A 22,715-nucleotide genomic window follows, 5' to 3' on the forward strand; every position below is an offset into this window, starting at 1 on the left:
TCAAGGAGTTCGTAATTGTAAAGATTCCCATAAAAATAGCTTTAATTCGAAAGAAACTTATAAAAATCTGGACCACACGTTAGCCCAGCAGTGACGAAAAGGAGCCTACCTAATTAATTATTGGAAATAATTAATTCAATCCACGAGAACATCCAGAACTTCAGTCAGTGAGTGATAAGTCAAACCAAATGAGCTCATTTGTCTACGTTCAGTGGGGTAATAATTAATAAAAAAGCGCTATTCCAATTAATTAGAGTTAAAATAAAAGTCACCACGTGTTGAACAATATCACATAGTTCACAAGAACATTTTATAAATTTATTTATTATATGTAGGAAGCTTACTTCCATGCACTGCCCGAATTCATATTAAAAGCCCTGAGATCTCATGTTTGAATATTAATTTATTAAATATTAATTTTGTTTATTGAACAAAATATACCATATCAAACTTATAGACCGAACAGGTTTTTATCTGCAGAATTTTATATTGATTGGAAGTCTAAGTACCAGTATTAAATATAATATATTTATGAATTTGAAATTCATTATTGTGAATATTAGCAAAGCCTGTGATAATTATTCAGATTTTAAAAGTAGATTATTTAAGTGAATTATAGATTTATCGAATATTTTATGCACATCTTTTTATGGGAATATATTTTGTGTTTTATGTCAGCATACAAACTTATAGAATTTTTTATTATATCCTAACTCATCTCGTGTTATATAGTTTGAGCTGTTTTGGTACCAACAAATATTTAGCAGCACTTAAAATCATAGAATCAAATAATATTAACCTTATTCAGAGCACTCAATATTTATCATCCTTTGATGATATTCATTTCATCAGCCAGAACAATATATTAAGAAATTATATTAATAAGGTTCCAGTTATATCATATAAGGATCCAGAGAGCTTCAAGAACTGGCGTTGTAAGTTCTAAGGAATTTTGAAAGGGTATATTGGTGAATACTTGTACTCACGACGAGCGTTTTAAGAATCAACTAGAAACAACTATAGTTGGTCCTGATTATTCTCTAGTGGTACATGGTTACTGATAATCAGTCATCAAATATTCTTTTAATTTCCTTACTGGTATTCTTCAAAAACTTCATAGAAGCAGCGGTAAGAATTATCAATCCCTGGTCCTTGAACCTTATGGTGATTATTTGTATTTATAAAATTCATGTTTCTACCACTGAGCTAGAGCTGAGGTTTGAACCCAGTAATTTTGCGAGCCGGAAGGCCTTAATTTTTTGTGAATTTATTCGCAAAAGAGGGAATTTAGAGACTGCTCTTATAAATACCAGAAACATCGTATTATCTGTGAAGGAATTGCAATCTACAACTTCTCACAATAGCTTCATAACGTGGGACTCTATCATAAGAGATAACCCCCCCAGGAGCACAACTTCACACAGGGGATATGTAAGGAAAACTTGGAAATTAATTTTGTAGCGATATTCTTATTAGAACTAAAGTTATGGTCGATTTCCGTAACGCTTGTCATATAACGCCTTAAGACGGCTAAGGTGAGGTACCCAACCAGAGAGATAGGGGGTCGAGCACGCTCCACTCTATGGGAAGGCTGCTCAATTACATTCTCTACTCTCTGACTATGAACGCATTAAATTCATCCTTGGAACACTGATTTAAGCTATCTATTTTTTTTTTTTTTAATTCAACACTTTAATGATAGATATACTACTAATTGAAGTAGTGAAGTAATTGAAGTATAATTGATTGAGAAGCAGCGAAGGAATATGTTTTCGGAATAATAAATGCTGCATGACTGAGCACATAGGAAGTCCGTCTTGAGATGTAAATGAAAATATTGATTGTCAAATAAATTTCATGATTCAATAAATGAAGTTAAGTGTGACATGCTTTGATACCAATTACCTAGTGGAATATTTAACGCTCTACTATAACAATAATTTTATTGAATCAATTTTTCATGACAAGCTGTAAGAATTGATATAGGCTTGTAGGATGCAATATTAGTATAAAAAATATAAATATGTGTACTCGCATGATAATCTATTGGCTGATTTAAGTTTTTTTTGTTTTGCTGTTTACTTGCTTTATTCATCAAAATATGACTGATTCAGAACGAAATAGTATGACTGCAGACTTTAGGATGGTATTATGTGGGTTAACGAATTCAAATTTTGAAAAAGCTATGTACGGTATTCCAGAAGGGACAAATCTCATATAGATGAACAAATAAATTGTGTTCAATGACCATTAGGACGGATGCTAGCGGACGAATTATTGTTTCTAGGAGTAGCGGTAAACACTCCCACCAGCCTCCTAAAGAGAAAAATAGTAGAACTCCTGTTTCATTTATTTTTCATTCTATTCACGGTGTGGTTAAATGGCCTATATCCGAATATACGGTAATGAATTTATACAGTGAAATATTTATTGGTGTATACATCAGATGTATAAAAATTTAGTTTATTCAATTTCCTGGATGGATAAAAAAAATATTAATATTATGAGTGAGAGTAATTCAAACCTACAATTTATAAAGAGATAATTTATGATTCAATACAGTTTAATACAGCTAAGTTGGTTGATTATGGTTACTGATGAATGAATTTGCAACTAATAAGTTCAAGTAGAGAGACAAGTACTAAATACTTTAGTAGACTTTAAGAGATGCAATACCGATTTTATTACTGATGTTATTAATGATGAGTTATTATTAGAAAGATTATTACGTATTAATTGAATTAATTAAAATAATAAATTAATAAAGTAAGTTATTAGGTTATGGACAAGATCTACGATGAACAAAGATTTCTAAAATATTTGATTCTTCAAGCTTTTCTCTTATAATTTGTTCAAAAATGTCTTTCCTTAATAATAATTATTAATCATAATATTGATATACATGATTAAAAAATTTAATGATAAATAATATCAATTATTATAAATAATTATTATTCAAATAAACATGTTTTTATAATCGCTCTTTATGTTCAAGTTTGAGCGCTGTAAAGTATCGCTGTCTTGTACCAACACAATCTAGAACTGTTTCTTTTTCTTGTGTACCGTATTTCAAATGTTTCCATTTTGAATCAATCAATTCAGGAAAAGCTATATATTTGAAGCTTTTCAATATTTCTTATTTAATCCTTGGTAACTAATTTAACGCTCAATTATCTAAAAATGTAATGTTACAATCTCTACTCTTCAAAAGTATTATTTGTGATCATGTTGGTAGTACATCTTTAAAAATCAAAACAATGTTTTCTCATATCATTTTAATTCTAGGTTTATTAATTTAGTTTTTGTGTTAATTTATACGTTGTTTTTAGTTTTTGTTATTTATATTTGGTTTTTGCTCTTTTATTTATTTCTCCTTGTAAGTAAGCACTTTATATTGTTTTTAATACTATTATTTTATAGTAGTTTAGTAAAACTTTCCAGTAGTGTCACTTTTTGGTTAGATTTTCTGTACCTGGCTAATTCTGAACCTGTTGATTTGTCTTCAATCCTTCATGCCTTGTTTTATCCTTCACACAAATTGTGGGTTTTAAATGTTTTGAGTTTAATCCTTTGATACTCTTGAGTTTTGCGAAATTAATAAATGAATTCAATAATAATAATTATTACTTAGATCTTTGCTCAAGTTTTGTTTGTTGTGGTTACATTAAATTTTTATAGGTTAGGCGTTACAAAAATATATAAGGAAAAACGTTTGTTATTCAAATATAATTCAGTTTTCTCCATCCATGACTAGCACTTGTGGTTAGATTGCGACATTAGGTCAAACTTCATTCATATTAACACAAGATCGAGATGGGTGGCAGTTAAAGTAAAATCAAAAAACTCCAGAACACCTCCTCGTTCAGGGAGTAAAGCGGCAGATTCACAAGCTCTGCCGAAAGCACTCCTAGTAATCCCTAAATAATTTTATTTTATTAAAAAGTATTGTATTTAAATTTTAAATATACTTTTCATTTACATTTATACTTTTATAAATGTATACTTTTATATACAATATGTACCTATGCCAGCGCATAAACCTAGGTTTTGCTGGCTTTGTCAGATACAAAACAAGTTTTTTTTAATTTAAGAGTTTATGTGTTATTGGAATCTTATTAGGCCTATGTATTTTTTGCTTGTCTATTATTTTTATGATCCATAGCCTTCATTGCATTGTTTTTAATTTGACAAAATAAATTTGATTTGATACAAACTGTATACTTTTCATTTACAAATGTTTTTATACTTCTATATTGCCGACATTTCTCATTTACTCTTGACAATGTAGCTTCAGTATTTTTTCCGAAAAGTATACTTTTTTTTATTATTAACTGACACAAAATAAATAAGTACCGTATTAAGTAATAAACATTTTCTAAGATCTCATTTATTTTTAGTATGTTTATTACCAATATGGCTCTATGAGGAACTAAATTTTGTTTGTTTTGATGCCAAGATTTTCATAACTCTATCATTCAAATAGCTTTTTTGCATTATATTAAATAGACACTAAAATCGTTATTCTGCTTTGAAATTGATAACCTGGTTATTGGACTGTTACATATTAAGATGTTAAACTTATAGGGCCTATGCATGTAATATCGGAACAACACTTAAATTTTTGTATCTCTTGTTGATGATGCTTACAAAAGTCAAAGACTTGTGCGTGAGAAACAGTTGATGTATTATGATACAAATTAGTGTCTTAGGTAGCAGTAATTTTATTTTAAATGAGTAAATTTTAGAACGTTATTTTGATAATTATTACGTAGTTCCTGCTGCTTGAGTCTTTGGATGTTATGACGGTTATTTTATTTCTTATACACTTGAATACAGTTTATTGTTTGATCATTTGGTTTGTGAAACTTGAAGAGAGATTTCTCTAATGTACACTAAGTTATGCAATTCAATTCTAATAAAGTAAACCAATTTTTGAATATGAAATTACAGAAATTGAGCATGTAGCCTACATTTTTAATCCTTCTACGAAACAGTGTAAAATAGCCTACTCAATGTATTAAATATTTCAAGGATTAGCTCAAACATGAGTTCTTTGATGAATGTCAAATGTCTCATAAAAAAGCAAATTAAAAACAAGATATTTTACAATCGTCTTTCTGCTTTTTTACAAGCCATAATAGGTAACATTCTCTTTCTTTGCAGTTGGCCTACATACTGAAACTTGAAGAGAGTACATAAAAGAAGTACTTGAAGAGAGTACATACATAAACTTAGCTTACTAGTTTTTTGAACCATAAATGATTGATGAAATTTGATGAAGAGTGAAAAGAAGTTTATGTTTAAATACATAACATCTAGAGTATAAAATGAGTTATGGTTACAGTGCTTGAGAAAATTAAGATTGTTTTGGCTTTAATAACACATGAAGAATATCTATCTAAAAATCTTCATAATGAGCAATTAATAAATTATTTCCTATTTCCTATAGGTAATTATTAGCCTATAAATAATTTTAATATTAATCAGAATGATTACTACAATGATATTAGTTCAGTCACTATGTACATTGTTTCTTGCAATATAATTTGATTGTAGTTCTGATTTAAAATCCATTGTTTGGATACATAAGAGAAGTCCAGAGCCAATTTTTTCATGTGAAATTTCCTTGTGGAATGCCCCGAATACAGGAGGATGCCCCAAATACCTCGTATTTTCGGTGCATTTTTCAACTATTTCCACCAAACCCAGTCACTGACAGAGAAATTAGCTTTTACCATTTTTAAATTATAAAGTTTTGAATCAAATTAATTAATTCGGAGCTTTCTATATACAATTAGTACTGAGTTACATTTTTTCAATAATGAGTAAAATTGTAAGAAAATTCAATTTTGATGATTTGCAGTTCTTCACGATATTTTCCGATTGTCACCATTTGAATGTATAATTCAAAGTCCCTTTGGACTTTCTTTGCTCTACCACCTGGAATTAGGTAGAGTGATCTATCTCGTACAGATTTCTAGGTACACCTAATATCATGACTCCTGGTTTATTGAAAAACACCTAATTTTTAGCTTCAAACATCATCACTACCTTCATATCAACTCTTCGCTGTACACTATTTTATCTGAAATAGAAAAAAGCATGAAAAATTATTATTTTTCTTTTAGAACATTAGAGTAATTTTTTTCCTGGTCTGGCACTGTAAATAAGCAATCATTACTAATCTTCAATTTTTTCTTTATTTTTCAGATAGGTTCCATTGTGTTGTTTATGAAAATTAATTTTTATAATCAAAAAGTTTTGAGTACAAAATGGTATTCAATTATTTCCAGTTCAAGCTTCTAGGTAAGTTACGAGATGAATTTCTAAGCATATCGAGGGTAGTAGATTTCAGAGGAGTGTTCATCAGTACGAACAGAACAAATGAGTTGCAGTGGCAATGTTTGCCAACAATAATGAAACATATAGTAGGGAATGGAAGCGATTAGAGAAGGTTAGATGAGGTGGCGGTAAACGCATTTATTACATGTTTGGTTTTTACTAAGATGTAGATATCGCTACTCACATACACTGGTTCTGTTCGTACCTCAACTAACTATATTTATTATTGTTCAAACTTCTAACCATTCAACTATTTTTTTGTATTCCGACTAACGGCAAAGTAGACTAACTTGTTCAAAGTACAATGAAAATGACTATGCTAAAAGAATTTTGTGTATTTTTACGAAAAATCTCCGACAAGATTTTGATTGTGATTTGTGCAAACATTTATATTCTACTGCCATACAGTCTTAAACCCTGCTAAAATACTGAGTGTCTCAAAGAAATATCTTTCCACCAGTAGGCCTAGCCTACTGTAACATTACTAATTTTTCTTCAACTTCTGTGACCTTCACTCACTCAAAATGCTCTATCAGTTGATGCTATTCTCATGTTATTGATACATTCGCAATGATTTAATTTTGAGTGTTAGGAGCAAACAGTGCCCAAGTGTACAATTACTGTGATTCCACTGAAAGGCAGTTTATTTCATTTTTAGGTTTTTATGACTTATTATTAGCCATTCTCTTCTATGTGTTGCGTGATCATTTGCTACCATAATAATATAAAAAAATCAATAACAGCAGAGCACCGATTATCCGGACTAATCGATGCATGAGTGTCGCGAAACTGATAATCCAGATAATCGATTTTACCATAGCTCTTTAGTTTAGACGTAATTAAAAATCTGTATTCTGGCCTACAATACTATATGTACTGTATGTTAGTACGTTAGTGTTGTATGTAATATGACTTTTATACAATTATCTTTTATTCACATTCTAGTTAAAATAGAGTCCATGTTGTGTAATTCAATAAAATATAGTAATTCAATGAAATATAGTAACTCAAATATGTTATTTACTAAAATATTATACTGCGCCTTGATTGCGGCGTAACACTTAGCCGCTTGAATTACAGAATAGGTTGGGTTTTTAAGGGTTTTTGAAATTTGTATTCCACCCAGTGGACATCCGAATAATCGCTGCTCTACTGCATTGATTAATATCAATATTATATTAGTCAGAGACAATCTAAATAAATCAGGAGAAGCAATTCCATCAATACATTATTACTTTCCTTGCCCCAACATATAGGTAAGGAGACTATTTTTCAAAAAAAGGTACACAAATTTCAAGTTTTCTCAAGTCCAAAAACATGTTTTTCTGGATGTTGGTCTCTGTGTATGTATGTCTGTGAACATAACAACTTCATTTCTAATTAATGGATTGACTTGGAATCTTAAAATTGAGGTTCTTATAACATGAGTATCTGGCAATAAGAAATTGCATAAATCTCAATACAAAATTGCGTTTCATGAGTAAAAAACATGTTTTTCACGACTTTTTCCAAATTCATAACCTGGATAACTATTTATGAGCCCAATCAACTGACATGAGTCTCATTTCTAGAAAAATTACAGACTCTTCTCAATATTGTTGAGAAGAATGGATTCTGTTAAACTTATATAGCGATTTTCTCGAAAATGGCTTGATATATTGGATAGTCATTTATAAGCTCTATAATCTGGTTTGAGTGTCCTCCCTGGGAGACTAGAAGGGTTCCACCCGATCATTGAGAAAAATAACTTTGTAACCTCCTTCTCGTACATGAGGTAAGTAGGCAGATGAAGCCGTTATTCGAAACAACTTATCTTCGAGATATTTTATCTAAAGAAAAAGCTGTTTTGAAGACGTTTTTAAAATTATAAAATTTCACTAATCTTCCGTTCATGATCTCAGAAAGAATACTACCACGCCAACCACGCAAAAAGTCTGAGTTCTATCCCCGACCAGGCGACATTTTTTGCAAACGTTTAACAATTACTTTTTTCGCTCTACAGGCCTATTTGAAAAGTTAGATCTTCCATTTTTTCTTCTCTTTTTTCCAAATTTTCATTTTTTTTTCTCATTTACTTTAAAGCTGAATAAACCCCTGATTGCTGTCGCATAGAATTCTCAATAATGCGTTTTTCATCAAAATTAACCAAACTTTCACTTGAAGTATATTATTTATTAAATTTTAATCTACGTATTTTATTTTTTCAATTACTTACCGTATATAATTAATTTATTTTCTCCATATTGTTGGATACATAATTATAAAATGAATATTGTTTGCTTTATGCGACTCCCCCCCGCATATGGACCTGTCATCCAAGCGGGGAGCCTATTCATATGTATTTATTTTGTGTAAATTTCATTGTATTTTAAATGAATAAATACATTTGATTTGAATTAGTTGTCAGCTTACGTGAAAGATGTATGATAAAAAATGGAAAAACTAAACTTTTCAACAGAAATAATAGAAAAAACTGCAAGAATTTGAGAAAGTATATTGTTTGTTCAAAATGAGTGATGAAAGAATAAGAAGAATTAGTAAATAATTGTACCGCACGGGGGGCAGAAGCCTCGAAGCCTCCTGCCGAGCGCGAAAACTTGAAATGAAGAATCATAAATTAAATAAAAACATATACTGTACAACATGATAATATCTACTCATATTATATTACTGTATGTATATTGTACAGATAATATTATCATAGCAAGGAAAGTAGTGTGAGTGTGCCACACCATTTTTTCTCTTCTATCACAGACTATAAGATGATGTTATCATTCATGCTTCAAATGTCAATACTACAATTAAGTTTTACAGCTAATTTTCGATCAATATTGGACAAATTGAGCAGTATTAAAAATGATTTTTACACTTGAAATAGGTGTCTGTATTGAGATAATTTGAGAGTCTACATTTCCTTAAAAACTCTGTAAATCGGCCATCAAGAGAATGTTCTCTGTGCTCGAGATTAAAGGTCACCATAATCACAATCACTACGGGTATTTCACAATTATTGTGAATGCTGTGAAATAACTATGAGAAATTAACAATTCCCAATGAGTTGAGATGTACATTACCTCACAATATTTAGTTTTTAAATAGATTATTGACAGCATTAAACAAATTTTCACTATAATGAAAGGAAGCCTTCCTGCATTGCAGAATTTCTATCTTCTATCAAACTAACAAAATCATAACTTGTAATAAATTAATAAAAATCGTTTGATTTTTATTGTAAGAGATGGATCTCCGACTGAAATATCAGCATATTAATTGCTTTGATTCCATATGCACTAGATGATTATTCAAATGGGAAACAGTGTTGTTTCTGTGAGTTGCCATTCGATCGGTAATGAAATGCATAGGCCTACTCTGTTCCAATTTTATTAACTACCGAGCATCAAATTTCAAATCCGAGGGTGTCTCCTCGGTTTTATGCTATATTGAGCATACTACGCTTTTCCAAACCAAACTTGCATTTACAATCTGGTCCATACACGAAACTAATTTAGATTAGTCTAACAGCCCATTCCCAATTTTCACACTCGGGGTATTATCACACCCCCCCCAACACCACCCTAGCTTTATAGAACAAAATGTAGGAAATCGATTCCCTATGCCGTTGCTGATGGGCTGCCTATAATCTGTGCCGCATATTATATTCGGGCGTCGTGATACAGTAGTTGCAATCGTAATCCGGACGATACGGATCTGTACTGAGAACCATGGATGATGGATATGATAATCACAATGTTATATTATTTTTCGCCCCACCTGGATGTAATGAGCTGGTTTTCGTGCGTCATATGGAGGCCGAAAGTGATTGTTTTCTGACCAGGCCGGTAAAAGTTTTACGGCCCTAGGGCTGTAAAATAACCTTGAAGTCAGCTGATTCTGATTTGATGTGTACGTTTTTACAAAATAGTTTATGAACGGAATCAGTTTATGCAACTAGGATTGAATAAAGTATTTTGAAAAAATATACTATCATTCTATTTGGATGAATGAAATACAAATAAGATATATTATAAACTATTCAAATTCGATTTTCAGAGTAGGATAGAACTTCTAACCTCAACTTCCGATAACAAGCATTGTTGACATCAGGATAGTCCAAATTTCAAGTGCGCTCAAACAGCTGATCCAAAAAATTATCATTATTTGTGTTTATTATTCAAGAATCAAAACATTCATAATAATATCATCTTATTGCCATTTGAAAGAATAAAAAATTATAAACTCAACCTCCCACATTAAAACATAATTGAACATAATATTTTATTTGGACAAATTGAAATCTTCTCAGCTTAAGTACTGCGTTTACCACTAAACCTGGTGGATAATTTTGGAACTACTTGAATCTACTAAAACCAACCTATTTTTTCGGACATGTTATTCATTATCAAAATTTGAGAACAGAATAGTTTGGGCCATGCTTATTGTTCTTTCATTACCTCAGATTTGCTAGAGCTATGACCTTCCAGTTTTGCTTTCGGAAGTGCCTAATAAACAATTATCATATATATATATATTTATATAATTCATATATATATATATATATATATATATATATATAAATATATAATATATATATGATAATAATTGTTTATTAGGCACCTTGAAAATCATATTCTTTTGATGTATTGAAGTAATGATTTGTTTTTGAGGAACCAATTTAAAATAATACTGGAATTACATTCGACAAGGACGTTTAGCTATATTCTGTGCTGCTGAAAACTGTTCCATCTTTGCTTAACAGCTGATTATATTTTTATGGGAGTTGGAAGATTCAATAATTATTATCAATATATCGTATTGCGGATCTACCTACACATAAGACTATCCATTCACCGCTTGTGTCCTTGCCTTATTGCTCTTAACAATTGAACTGACCAGGTAGGCCTGCACACCGCCACACATTTGTGCTTACCTACTTTTCCAATCATCACACACCGAACGTAACCCCGAGAACTACCCACCTACCTATAAGTAACCATTTCCAAATACACTACACTACTGTAAGGAGATAGCTTGTTTTAGTATTGTATAGAAATGTTTGTCAATAACAAGTTTGATAATATCGGTGTCAGTTTAATCCTCGGTATCAGATGATATTAATGTGCAGTGCCGGTGCTTTCCGGTGTTTTGTCACTTGTCGAAGGAGAAGAGTTGAATATATTTATTGTTAGAGAATAACCCTGGAAAACACATGAACAAGACTTGCGATTTGTTGAAGCTAGTCGATTCAACCCCCATGCAATAAAATAGTCTACAAGTAGGCTACTTGACAAGATGAAAGCAATCATCAGACTAGACTAAACAGGCCATCCTGATTGAAAGTGAGGAAACCTTCCTCGAAGTTGAGCTGTTGAAAGTTACACTCTCTTGTTACAGAGAATATTCACGCAGTTAACGAAAAACATATTGCTCAATTCATTTGTCTCCTATCTTCTCTTTTTCTCTTTCTGTCTCTTTCTCTTTTCTCTTATGTACAATAATCTCCCTCATAGATAAGCTGAAATAAAATTGATATTGAAATAATAGTTATTATTGTACTGTAACATGTTTGCACATTTTTCTATTCCATACATGTATGTGTCATACTGCCATACATGAGAGACTCCTTGATTAGACCAATAAGACCAAATTTGTGGGATTTGCTGTGGATAGGGATTTGTCGTGGGCTTCTCATATTAATACAGTTTTGAATAGGTTGTCTCGAATGAACTTCCCCTTACTGCGTTTGATGTCGTTTGTGCCTTTTGAATAATTATGTGAAATCCTCATACTTTGCTTTGTTCAGTCGGTTTTAGGGTATGATTTGGTGTTCTGTGGTAACGCTACCAAGATTGGAGATGTATTGATTATGCAGAAGAGAGCAATCAGAATGATGAGAAGAGCTGATAGAATTGCCCACTGTAAGCCAGTTTTTGATGAATTCGGCATTCTTACTATGGTGAATCTCTATATCTACAGTAGTTCTTTCATAAATGTAGGGAAACGCTCCAATGTAGATCGAACTTTCATGGAATCAATAATAATCGACATAGGCATGACATCAACATTCCTTTTGTCCGCCTAGAAAGGCTGAGGTCCAGTCATATGATTATGGGTAGACGTTTATTTAATAAATTGCCTCTCAAATTTAGGAACATGGGCCCACTTATTTCAAAAACACTTTACATAAGTAAGCAAAGTAAACACTTTACTCTGCTTAAACTCTTTATTATGTTTCTTCAGCTGTCTGAATCCAGCATAGCCATGCAATGCTCTACAACTGCTGAAAACATAATAGCCATACTTATTGGCTTCGATTCTAATTTTTTGACGTAATCTATATATGCTCTTAGATCAAGAAATATATCTTCTTTTTTTTGTGTAGTTGAGAAGTTGATATTGTGGTAATTATTCATATTAAATGAAAAAGACTAAGAAATTGTCAACAAACCACTGATTTATTGATAATTAGAAAGACCGGTTTCGGTTATTACACCATTGTCAATCTCTGATAAACTGATTATCAGAGATTGACAATGGTGTAATAACCGAAACCGGTCTTTCTAATTATCAATAAATCAGATAAACTGATTATCAGAGATTGACAATGGTTTAATAACCGAAACCGGTCTTTCTAATTATCAATAAATCAGATAAACTGATTATCAAAGATTGACAATGGTGTAATAACCGAAACCGGTCTTTCTAATTATCAATAAATCAGATAAACTTATTATCAGAGATTGACAATGATGTAATAACCGAAACCGGTCTTTCTAATTATCAATAAATCAGATAAACTGATTATCAGATATTGACAATGGTGTAATAACCGAAACCGGTCTTTCTAATTATCAATAAATCAGTGTTTTTTGTCAATTTCTTAGTCTTTTTCATTCAATATATCTTCTTAAAGGTATATTCAAGAAAGATATTTATCTTATTGTGCTGTCCCTGATGTACCTGATTGTATTTCGTGTCCTTAGATGAAATTATCAATGAAGCATAATACCTATCATTCGTAGCGTCTGCCAATCCTTATTGTTCTTCTTAACAATAGAATAGAACCCTTCACCAGGTGTACCGTCGCACATTTGCCTACTTTTCCTAGTGTCGCTCATTGACCGTCGCACATAGGATGACGGGAGCGATTGCTTTACGTACACTTAATCGACCTACTGTCGATACAGTGGAGTATAGGCTCTATTATTAGCCGAGAGTGATTCAGTCGGCCGACCCAAAAAACATTGAATTAGATAGAACCATATTAGTCTATAGAAACGTTCTTGGACTTCAATCCGTTTCGTTCTATTCTATCGTCTCGTATCACGGTATATAGAAGAAGATTTTTTCATCTAAATACCGTAGTCTCGTATAGTCTCCATCTACCATCTACATTGACTGTGAACATTATAACTGGTAAATCTATGATTGCATATGATTTTAGACATGGATGATTTTATTTGTTGACGGGGTCAACTTCCGTTTCAGTAATGTCTTCAGTCGATTATCAGATTAGTCTCGATTATCCGACCTTCTGCTCAAACCAAATCTCTCAATGTGCTGATAAGATATAGATCGACGTCCATGTTCATCGCTCTTCTTATTCTCATCATTCACATATTACATTTCCTACTTCTTTTCTTTGGCAGCTCATGGAAATCCAAAATATTCTTCACTAGCAGGTAACCCGTGCTCCGCAAGGGTCTATTTTGAAACGTTACAAACTGAAAACATGACATAATGAAATATTCGAAAATTGAAAATAGGCCTTTAACCATCCTCGGTTAATAAAGAATCTTTATGCAAAAATTTAAGTCAATCAGTCCAGTAGTTTGGACGTGATGATGCATCAATCATAATTTTCCTATCCCGTACACGTGTATAAGCCAGTTCTATACATTATTATAGTAGGCTATAGATGATTTATAGATGGATGCTTTATCAGTATCTTTGAATGAGAATAACTTTTGAACGGTTTGAGAAATCGGTGCTGTTTTCACCATTTATTTTCTCTTGAAATTCTGCATTGAAATCATGTATTATATGACTACCTCCCAATTTAAAAAAATCTGGTGTGGTACACTCACACAACTTCCCTTGCTCATATTTGAAACTACGATCAGACTTCTGTATAATTTGTGTATATATAATTGTTTTCAAAGTACTTTTTCTTTGTGTGAATAATTGTGAAATTCGATGATTTTTTAGTCGTCATTTTTTTTAAAGTCGTCAAAACAGCTGTTCTACAGATGAAATATCTCGACTATGTGTTCTTTTTATGAATGAGTCCATTTCCCAAGGATGGAGTGGACCCCCATTGTTTTCCCAGAAAGGAGACTCATGCCAGTTGATAGAGCTGATAAATAACTATACAGGGTATGAATTTGATAAAAATCGGTCAAGTTATTTTTGAGAAAATCGTGAAAAACATGGTTTTTTAGTAATTATCCGCCATTTTTCTCGAGAATATTACGGAGCTCCTGCAATTTTTCCAGGAAAAAACTCATGTCATTTGATAGGGTTTATTAATAGCTATCCATGGTATAAATTTGAAGAAAATCGTTTAAGCCGTTTTCGAGAAAACCGTGAAAAACATGTTTTTTTAGTCATTATCCGCCATTTTTCTCAAGAATATTACGGAGCTCATGGAATTTTCCCAGAAATGAGACTCATGCCAGTTGATAGTGCTTATGAATATCTATCCATGGTATGAATTTGAAGAAAATCGTTAGAGCCGTTTTCGAGAAAACGGTGAAAAACGTGGATTTTTAGTCATTATCCGCCATTTTTCTCAAGAATATTACGGAGCTCCTGAAATTTTCTCAGAAATGAGACTCATGTCAATTGATAGGGCTTATGAATAGCTATCCATGGTATAAATTTGAAGAAAATCGTTACAGCCGTTTTCGAGAAAAACGTGAAAAACATGGGTTTTTAGTAATTATCCGCCATCTTGAATTGGATTTTATTGAATTTCTTATTGTCGGATCCTCATGGTATAAGGACCTTAAGTTTAAAATTTCAAGTCAATCGGTTAATTAGGAATGGAGTTATCGTGTTCACAGACATACACACACATACACACACACACATACACACACACACACACACACACACACACACACACACACAGACCAACACCCAAAAATCATTTTTTTGGACTCAGGGGACCTTGAAACGTATAGAAAACATGAAATTAGGGTACCTTAATTTTTTTTTGGAAAGCAATACTTTCCTTACCTATGGTAATAGGGCAAGGAAAGTAAAAAATGAAGTTGAATTCAAAATGGCGGTTCCAAGATGGCGGGCCAAAATTTTGATGCGACAGGAAATCAGTTACTTTTATTCGAATAGGATCCCCAATCATACCTATCATCTAATCTCCCTTTTAAAGAAATGTTCAGCTGTTTCTATACAACTGAAAGCATGTCAAATTGAAAACTTGACATAATAAAATCTTGAAGAATTGAAAATAAACCTATAAACATCATCGGTAAATTAAGAATCTATATGCAAAATTTCAAATTAATCAGTTGAGTAGTTCAGACGTGATGATGCGTCAAACATAATTTTCCTATTCCTTACGTGTTTAAGCTAGCTCTTTCCTTTATTATAGTATAAGTTGAAAACCTCACAGTATCATATTGATTTTTTTCAATACATCAATTCTATAGTATCGATTACATCCTCCTCAATTTGAATCAGGCCGCCTTTTGTTTCTCCAAATCCAAACAAAATACCTACAATATTCGTTTCATTCCGAATTTGTGTCTGATAGTACATTACAACTGAAGAATATAAATTATTACTAATTCTATTGTGATCTATCCATGTTTTTCTTATGAACTTCAATGATACAGCATGAAACCTATGTCCATTTCATTTTTACTGGTGGCAAAATTTTTTATTAAATAATAATTTGATGAAATCCTAGTTCAATTGTAATGAAAAAAAATCCTTCAAAAAATAATTTATAATAATACGTTTCGAGGAAAAAAAATTAAGAACAAAAAAGTTAAAAGAATCGGGATTCGAACCTAGGAACCCTCGTTCCGAAAGCGAGTGTTCTTCCATGTCGCTACGGCTTCGTTCGAAATTGTCTTGTAGCATTATAACATTATAACCTCTTTATAAAAACACATTTTAGGCCTACAACAATGTATGCCGTTTGGAACTTCATGTAGCATGAATTAAAATTTGAACATCAATTCTGAAAAATCTAGAAGGATAAATGAAATTTGGGCTTCGAGGTGCACGATATTGATATTTTTAGAATCTATGTGCAAAATTTGGAGATCTAAATCATTCCCGTTTTTCCGGTATGCAACCCACAAGTTGACATGTTTTAATGCGAACAAACACAACCCTACTCTCTCTTATTATAAGATTCATAAGAATGCATTTTTTACAATGAATAAGACACTCAAAAATTTGCACGAATACTCCTACCAAAACTTTACATCTGAGTGTGTAGTGAGATCAACGTTATAATGACATTTAACCTTGCCATTGCCTTCTATACAGGATAGCTGATACTGGTATATCTGACGAAATATTAATTGTTCCATTGTTAAAAATAATTAATAATTCTTTATGTACAAGGAAATATATTTTTCAATAATCTAATAATTGAAATAAAATATTTTGTTAATTGAACAAGAGTCAACAACGAGTTATCACTTTTGACTTACTGGAAGCCAATGTCGCTGTCCGTCTGTTTCTATGTTCTTCAATAACTTTAGAAACAATTGATCAATAAGCTTCAAATTTTGAACACGTATTCTTCAAAACTTTTTACAGGTCAAGATCGTTGGACAAATAATTTGACTCACTCCTTCGTCCTTTTTCAGGATATAAAAATAACATTGAAAGTGCATAAGAAAATATTTGTGTGATTTATCATTTAATCAGCTGAAGAATTCATTGCATGCAATCACTACAGTTTTTCCATTCATTCATAAACATCAGCTGAGGTTATTTGGAAGCTATCACACAGACAGACCTTCTTGCACTGAGACATGATTTCAGCTGGTTAATATACAACATAATTTTACAACTTTTACATCACTTATATCAACTGATACGGGTTGAAATATCATTTGCGGTTTTTGCCATTCATTTTCTCTTGGAACTCTGTATCGAAATCGTGTATAACATGACGAACTTCTCATTTAAAAATCTGGTGTGGCGCACTCACACAATTTTCCTTGCCGTTATGAGAATTGATCATCTGACGCTAGTGTTCCCGCGCATCTCAAGTCTACTTATAAACAAAGATCTGAGTCAGCTGGTGACAGGACAATAACGCTGGAGACATACGAGGTCTGCTATCTCTTCATAGTGAATCATTCAATAGAATCAACAGTTGCCAACAGTTTGCAATTGGATAATTACATTTTCTCGAATTTCGAGCTTATTTTCAATTTTAGGTGAAAATTTTACTGAACATTAATTGTAGAAATTTTCATGCTCAATCTTTTCCACATGAATTTTTTTGTTTAAATTGTATCTGAAGCCTGATAATTGGGAATCTAAAATCAAACTATGCATAGATGGGGCGGTGCTCCTGAAAATTTTACAGATATGGGACTTGTGGCAGTCGATAGAGCTTATCAATGACTTTTTTAGGTATGAATTTGATCAAAATCGTTGGAGCAGTTTTCGAGAAAATCGCGAAAAACCCTGTTTTTGACAACATTTTCGCCATTTTAGCCGCCATCTTGAATTGCATTTGATCGAAATTGTTCGTGTCGGATCCTTATATTGTAAGGACCTTAAGTTCCAAATTTCAAGCCATTCCGTTAATTGGGAGATGAGATATCGTGTACACAGACGCACATACACTCATACACACACACACACACACACACACACACACACAACACACACACACACACCACACACACACACACACACACACACACAGCCGCGCACGCACACACACACACACACACCACACACACACACACACACACACACACACACACACATACCAATACCCAAAAACCACTTTTTTGGACTCAGGGGACCTTGAAACCTATAGAAAATTTCCGTTAGAAATTGGGGTACCTTAATTTTTTTCGGAAAGCAATACTTTCCTTACCTATGGTAATAGGGCAAGGAAAGTAAAAATGAATTTGGATTTATATGAGGGTCAAAGATGTTGATGCGACAGAGTAATTTTTAATTTCAAATAGGATTCCCAATGAAACCTACTGTCAAGTTATTCTTGTAAAAGAAATATTTTGCTCTATTCATAATTTTCACCAACTCTGTATAATTAAAAGTTGCGTATATCAAAGATTACAATACAACAGTTCATGAGCGAGTTCTCCAACCCAGAGGGTCACAAGCTATTTATATTTCTACACTGTTGAAAAGCTTTCTGGCATCGTTGCGGAGGTAGAAAAGGCCAGCGGATATCATTCTGCTTTGCCGAATGAAAGACATGGATAACAACAGCAATGTTATAAAGTACTGCCATTATTTATTTATTTATCATTTACAATCAACTTAAGGACTATTTCATAAAATAAATTGTCCAAATAAAGATTATGTACGACTTTCCAATTCTTCACTAATTTCCACATTGACACAAAACACAAACACTTGAAACAATTAATTTTGAATTTAGAAAGACTATTAGTTCTGTGAACAGTAGACCTCACGCAGTATTCTCATCCACAACTACCTGATTGAAACTATAGACCTTATGGAAATAATTATAGCAATAGACTGGCTTCTCCACACATCTGTGTAATCACTTGACAGCTGATTTATTATGAATAATTCTATAGTCTGATTTTACTTTCCTTGACCTATTACCATAGGTAAGGAAAGTATTTCTTTCCAAAAAAATTTAAGGTACCCTAATTTCATGTTTTCTATACGTTTCATTACTTTCCTTGCCCTATTATAGGTAAGGAAAGTATTGCTTTCCAAAAAAATCTAAGGTACCCTAATTTCATGATTTCTATACGTTTCAAGGTTCCCTGAGTCCAAAAAAGTGGTTTTTGGGTATTGGTCTGTATGTGTGTGTGTGTGTGTGTGTGTGTGTGTGTGTGTGTGTATTAGTGTATGTGCGTCTGTGTACACGAGATCTCATCTCCCAATTAACGGAATGACTTGAAATTTGCAACTTAAGGTCCTTCCCCTATAAGGATCCGACACGAACAATTTCGAACAAATCCAATTCAAGATGGCAGCTAAAATGGCGAAAATGTTGTCAAAAACAGGATTTTTCGCGATTTTCTCGAAAACGGCTCCAACGATTTTGATCAAATTTATACCTAAAATAGTCATTGATAAGCTCTATCAACTGCCACAAGTCCCATATCTGTAAAAACTTCAGGAGCTCCGCCCCATCAATGCAAAGTGTGATTTTGGATTCCCAATTATCAGGCTTCAGATACAATTTAAACAAAACATTTCAATTAGAAAAGATTGATCATAAAAATATCTACAATTAATGTTCAGTGACATTTCCACCTAAAATTGAAAATAAGTTCGAAATTCGAGAAAATGTGTTTATTCAATAATGCAAACTGTTGGCAACTGTTGATTCTATTAAATCATTCACTATGAAGAGATAGCAGACTTCGTGTGTCTCCAACGCTATTGTCTTGTCACCAGCTGGCAGATCTTTGAATATTAGACTTGAGATGCGCGTGTACACTAGCGTCAGGTGATCAATTTTCATAACGGCAAGGAAAGTTGTGTGAGTGCGCCACACCAGATTTTTTACTCTAATATTGGCGTATGAAGGAGGCTCCTTTTTCCTTCTATATTATCCTTGAAATGCAAAATTTCCAAAAACCTTGTATATACGTCGACGCGGAATTGAAAAAGGAACATACCTGTAAAATGTCATAAAAATCTATTACCGCGTTTCGCTGTAAATGTGCAACATATAATAAATAATAAACTTTGATATAATAAACATATAAGCATTTAAACTAAGAGAAATGCCACTTGAATCTTAGACCTCACTTCGCTCGGTCAATTAAGATTTGAATTGATAACAAAATTCCTTCTACTTAGTACTCAAAACTGTAAAATAAATATTAATTTGAAATATTTTGTTCCGAAAATTGAAACAATCTTCTCCACTAGAAGCACAGCTGAATATTATTGATAATATTATTATATTGTGGACCTCACTATAGGGTGGAGTTGCGGGTAGCCTCAACTATAAATTATGATAATATCTTATTCTTGTAATAATAGCAACTCTTGATACGCGTACTTGTTGTACCCTTGTTATACCTGCGTAAAGCATGTTTCCTTGAAGGTGGATTGATTTTGTAATTTCCTTGTTACGTTGTCGCAGGAAAAATCTCAACGATTTTTATATCATTCTAAAAGTGTAGCTTTCAATGTGCAAGATGTATTTTGACATTTTTATTCCCATTTAAAAAACGTATAATTTATCATGGTTACCATCTAGCTTCCAGCAGCGTACTTAGATCGAATTAATAGAGACTACTGTTTGTTAAAGGAATCGATGTAACAATACAAATATATCATTCAATGAAGCAAAGATGATACATTTTTGGACAATAGTCTCTTAATATAACAAACATACATGTATGTAGGCTGTAAATCCAACTCAACTAGTTATTGTTTCTTCATCGTTAGATTTGCACCGCATTGTCTATTATATAGTTGGAACGTGATCGTGATTTCTGCCCGTTGTTGTTGCCTATGCTAATGGTAATGTTGTTCCCCTCCTCCACAGCTTCTTCGCTAGATAAGCCAATCTATAACTACATGATGTTGGTCGGAGTCGGAGAGTAGTGCTAGTGCTAGGTATATCTGCTCCCTTATGCTTGGCTAACTACTGGCGGCCATACATTAATGCATTGTGAATGCTGCAGTCAGTAAGGGAGAGCAAGCCATACCGTATGTTTTGGCAGGAATAGGAAACGCCAAACGCGCACTAATGAATATGCAGCAGAATTTCTAGTCTAAATGAACGATGTTGGGTGTTTGGGAGGTTGGCGAGGGGGGAGGGGTGGTCTCAACCCCTCCACTTATACCATCATCACACTATCATAGTCCATGTTGTGACTTTTGATCGCCCTTTATTCAACTAAGTTTGATATACTACTGTACTCGATTTTCTGTGATTAAGTTCTGAAAAAATTACATCAATTTATTCTCTGCACCACTGTAACTGATGATTTTACTGTATAATTGAAGACGAATGAATTGAAAAAATATATTAATTTATTCTCTGTACCACTGTTTCAACTGATGATTGTATTGTATAATTGAAGGCGAAATCAATTGAATTGAAATTGATATGTGGAGACGTTTACTAGAGACAGCCTCCATTCTCTCCAATAGTAATTATTGACGATCGATCTGAGCGATTTTGTGCTCTGTAGGCCTCGATGTTGCAGTTCGGCCAATGCACGAAGCTTGGTTTTATACTATCCATACACATAATACTTTTGAATATCCTCATAAGAAAAATCGTACATCGAAAGATCTGAAAATCGCTCTTCAACTGTTGTAGAGAGTTGAGGCTGGCCTTAGAGAGTAGGGCTAAGAGAGCGTCTCTACATATTTGTTAGCGTGAATTGGACACCACCTTTTGCCTATTCAAAATATTCAAATAAACTTATTTCTACCAATAAATTATGTCTTACTAGCAGATAACCCGTGCTCTGCAATGGTCCAATTAAAAACTTGACAAACTGAAAACTTTACGTACTGAATTGAAACATCCTCGGTAAATTAAGAATGCGAAATGTCAAGTTGATCAGTTGAGTAGTTCAGATGTGATGATGATTAATTCATTCGTGAATTTCCTATCCCAGACATGTATAAGCAATTCTTTTCTCTATTGTACAGAGTGTTTCAGAGAAACTAGAAATTTCGAAAGTTGAATAATTTCAAGTAAAACAAATCTTTAAATAAAGTTTTTCATATCATTCAATAGTAAAAATAATGCCATTTTAGAATAAATAATACCGTAACATTTTTTTTTTTTTTGAAGATGACATCTTGCAGGTATGTTCCTTTTCTACGCAAACATTCCTGTAGTCTCTTCATAACATTGTTCATGCATGGTTTGATGTAACATTACAACTGGAATTTGAAATCGCTTCTCGAATTACAGTTGTAATGTTACGTCAAACCATGGACAATGTGATGAAGAGACCACAGGAATGTTTGCATAGAAAAGGAACATACCTACAAGATGTCATCTTCTAAAAATAAATGTTTCAGTATTATTTATTCTAAAATGACATTATTTTTACTATTGAATGATACTGAAAAACTTTATTTAAAGATTTGTTTTTCTTGAAATTATTCAACTCTCAAAATTTCCCGTCTAATAGTCTAAAAGACGTATCATTAAAGACTAC

The 22,715-nt window shown here is 32.5% G+C and overlaps 1 protein-coding gene across 6 annotated transcripts in view; it reads left to right on the forward strand.

Moving 5' to 3' along the window:
- Nucleotides 1-3,321: 3,321 nt before the first annotated feature.
- The window catches only part of LOC111054325 (protein bric-a-brac 1), a 547,242-nt gene continuing 527,848 nt past the window's right edge, over nt 3,322-22,715 (forward strand). For 5 of the 6 annotated variants that reach the window (XM_039430493.1, XM_039430497.1, XM_039430498.1 and 2 more), the window contains exons 1-2: nt 3,323-3,376; nt 6,211-6,306. The gene's annotated coding sequence lies outside the window, so the exon portion shown is untranslated. Of the gene's footprint in view, nt 3,377-6,210; nt 6,307-22,715 lie in introns of all 6 variants that reach the window. The other variant, XM_039430499.1, reaches the window with a different exon arrangement.

Source organism: Nilaparvata lugens, chromosome 6 (assembly GCF_014356525.2).
Source record: "Nilaparvata lugens isolate BPH chromosome 6, ASM1435652v1, whole genome shotgun sequence".
Taxonomy (NCBI): Eukaryota; Metazoa; Arthropoda; class Insecta; order Hemiptera; family Delphacidae; genus Nilaparvata; species Nilaparvata lugens.